At 48.6% G+C, this 3,606-nt stretch overlaps 1 long non-coding RNA gene across 1 annotated transcript; it reads right to left on the bottom strand.

Annotated features, from left to right (window-relative positions):
* Nucleotides 1-342: 342 nt before the first annotated feature.
* On the bottom strand, nt 343-3,474 carry LOC126495685 (uncharacterized). Its single transcript, XR_007590212.1, has 3 exons — nt 3,352-3,474; nt 2,032-2,191; nt 343-462 (listed from the first exon to the last, which is right to left on the bottom strand). It is a non-coding gene; the product is annotated as an uncharacterized lncRNA (long non-coding RNA).
* Between the last annotated feature and the right edge of the window lie 132 nt (nt 3,475-3,606).

The raw sequence follows: 3,606 nt of genomic DNA, 5'->3' as shown, positions 1-3,606 counted from the left end.
AGGTATAGAGCAAACATGTTCTGAGAGAGGACAGAGGACCCAAGAGGAATACATTCCACATCTGTTTCCCATAGCAACAGGCTCTTTAAGTCCCTGTCAGAGTCCTAGAGACCATTCATGGTGCAAACCATGTTTTTTATCTAGAAGCTCTGGAAGCCAACAGGACAATGTTGGGAGGGGCTCTCAGACTCCTTGCACTTGGGAGAAATCAGTCTGGGAGGACAAAGACAAGGTAAACAAGCTAGAAGCACAGCCCTCACTTTGGTTCAAAGAGAAATAAGTGCAGCAGCTGTTCTTCCCAAGTGTGGGGTCCCATCCAGTCAGACTACTCACCTGTAGGAGTTGGTATCAGTCAGCTCCTTGCAGTTGGAAGAGGCCTCACTAATTTCCTTGGGGAATTTCTCCAGCTCTGACATCTCCTTCTGATGACCCATTTTCAGCTCCTCAAGCTCAGAATTCAGCCTGTGGTAGAGCATGGGCCCAGGAACAAGGAACCCCATGAACACAGTCATCAGAACCCCATGAACACATGAATTAAGGCTGTGTCTTGGATTATCCTAGTCCACTGGCTGTCATATCCTGAATCCTAGGTACTAAGACCTGTTGATGTTATTAGACTTGCTAAGCCGCCCCAGGGACAGAAAGGCAGAGCATCAAGGGAGAGACAGACAGGGCTACATGAGCTTCCTTAGTCAGCCTGGAGGAACAAACTAGCTCTTTTTAAGATGTCCCAGGTGTCTGTGCTATGGATCTGGGCCTACCTGAAAACTCTGGTGTCATGTCTCCTGTCTTCAGGAAAAAATGTTTATTTTGTGTTCCTGTTTTAACAATGATCCCAAAAACTCATAATCAGGATTTCCATGGAGGAGACCGTACGGTACAATGACTTTATAAACTCCCCAGGGAATTCCCTTCAGTCACCAAGGCAAGCCCAAAGAATGAGGGCAGGGATGCTCAAAGTGGGACTCCAGGGCCTCAACACTTATATCACCTGAGACTCTGAGACAGACAAATCCTCAGCCCTGCTACCAATCTCTGACTCACAGGATCTGGATGACACACACACACACACACACACACACACTTGACTGTAAGGGAACCCCTCAGAGACAGTACAGAACACACCAGACACCACAGCACAAAGGAGATTTATTGACTCAGTAGAGCAATCATAGAATTCATGGGGGCCTTCCTCTGTATCAAGTAACAGCTGAGAACAAGCAATTGGTGTTTTTTTCAACTGTGGGTTTTTAAGGAGATAAGGGATAATCTTTGCTAGGATGAGTTGGTGAGAGCTGATTGGACAGCTAAGCCAGAATAGCCAAATAATGGATTTTAATTGCTGGATATTGGTGTTTGATTTCAGGGATGAGTCAGTGGCCAAACAAGGGTATGAACCTTGGGGACAAATTTTAGGAATTCAATTTAATGTTTACCAAGGAAGAGGGTAATGAATAGGGTAAAATCTACCACTGCCATATTGGCAATGTTTGGGCCCATTAGCCCTTCACACACATAAACCCATACACAATTAGGATGCCAGAGAAATGCAGGTAGGTGGCATTATCTCAGAGTACAAGGAACAAGGGCAGAGAGGTGCAGGGATGTGATCCAGTTCGTCCAGTCACACATGAGAAAAACGAAGTGGGACCAGGCCCAGCTTCCAGAGCAACCAGCAAGAATTCCCCCAGTCAAATACAAAGACTCCCATGAACTAAGCAAACGGCATCTGACACAAGCGAACACCTGTCCAGGCCTCTTTGAAATGCGTGTAGTGAGCTCACACACTGCTGCCCCATCCATAGAATGTGACTCGGGCCACAGGCTCTGCTTTTCATTGGGAGGAAGCAGAACAGCCTGTGTCCCCATCTCACTCCTACCCAGGCTTCAGTTCTGCCTCTCAGATGCACTCGGGAAAAGTAGTTGGGGCAGGAGGACACCGTGGAGGTGCAGCCTCAGGTGACATGAGGAATGCTGGGGTGGACACAGGAGGGTCAAGACAGTCACCAGAGAACGGGACATAATGACTACCTGTTGTTCACGTCATTGTTGGTATAATTGGCCAGGATCGCACGAAGTTCATTCCTTTCATTGGTCATCATCTGGAGCTGAGGGGTCAGTTCATCGACCTTGTTCATCTGCTGCTCCTGCTCAGTGAGGGAGGCTGAGGTCCGTGCCTTTCCAGTACTCCCTGTAGGTAGACAAACAGCAGTGAATTTGTACAGTTAGATGGTACGGGGCCATGAGAGACCATGTTGAGTCCCTAGAAGAGGCCTGAGGAAGGGGGAATGCATGGAATCCACTGCAGACCTCACAGAGTAGACAGCTATCCTCTAGTTGAGACCCACAAGCCATGTCTCCATCCCCAATCACTATTGCCCGATATGTCCATCAATGTTGGGAAATATTATTTTCAGGTGTGGGACTTTGTTTATGCTGCATTTGTTTAACTTTGTGAAGCTGTGTTACTGTTCCTGTCTGAAACACCTGATGGTCCTAATAAAGAGATGGACAGGCCGGGCGGTGGTGGCGCACGCCTTTATCCCAGCACTCGGGAGGCAGAGGCAGGAAGATCTCTGTGAGTTCGACCAGCCTGGTCTACAAGAGCTAGTTTCAGGACAGGCTCCAAAACCACAGAGAAACCCTGTCTCGAAAAACAAACAAACAAACAAACAGAGATGAACAGCCAAGAGGGAGACAGAAGCAGGGATAGGTGGCACTAGCAGGCAGAGAGGATAAACAGAAGGTGAACTCTGAGAGGAGAATAAGGAGGAGCCCAAGAACAAGAGAGGAGGACTCCAGGGGTCAGCCACCAACTCACTCAGCAGCCATGGAATAAGAGTGAGTATAGGACTTATAGAATAGAAAGATAAAAGCCCAGAGGCAAAAGGTAGTCGGGATAATTTAAGTCAAGAAGAGCTGACAAGAAACACACCAAGCTAAGGGCAGGCATTCATAAGAAAGAAGAAGCCTCGGTGTGTGATTTATTTGGGAGCTTGTCTGGGGGACGTGACTCTCCCTCTTTTTTGTGACACACAAGCAAAAGAAATCCGGTGACGGTGAAGGGCAGGGCTGGAACTGGAACCACTGTGGTCCCTCTGTGCTTCCCACGCAGATGTAGAGTGAAAGCAGAGGGCCCTCAGCACAGCAGTTGAAGTCTTGACCTTCCCTGGCTCTCTGCCAAACACACCATCACAAATCCTCAACTCTGGGTCTGCTCTTTAGTAACTCTGAAAAGCAGAAAAAGACCATCGCTTCCCAGGAACTCCCACCTCCTGAGTCCCACTCCTGAAAGGATCAACTTAAGCCTTCATCCTTCAGGAATCTCTCTTTCCCCTGCCCAGGACTCACTGCGCTTTCTCCAGAACCATTTATTTCTTGATGTCTGACTCAGAGACTGAAGGCCATCTTCCCTGTGCCTCTCTCTGGCCTCCCTGCGCTCTCCATCCTGTCTCCCAAGCAGCCTGTTCAGTCCTGTCAGCATGGCTGTGGGTGAACCACACAGGCACTGAACGAATGCCTCAAGGGCAGTTGGCGTTGCCACAACACAGGTGACATCACAGAATTCCAGGCTCTCCAGGATACAGTAGAATGTCCAGGTGGGGG

Source organism: Alexandromys fortis, unplaced genomic scaffold (genome assembly GCF_014885135.2).
Source record: "Alexandromys fortis isolate MF-2015 unplaced genomic scaffold, M_Fortis_MF-2015_v1.1 scaffold_548, whole genome shotgun sequence".
Lineage (NCBI taxonomy): Eukaryota > Metazoa > Chordata > Mammalia > Rodentia > Cricetidae > Alexandromys > Alexandromys fortis.
Note: the sequence above shows the minus strand (reverse complement) of the source record. Positions and strands in the feature narration are given on the sequence as shown.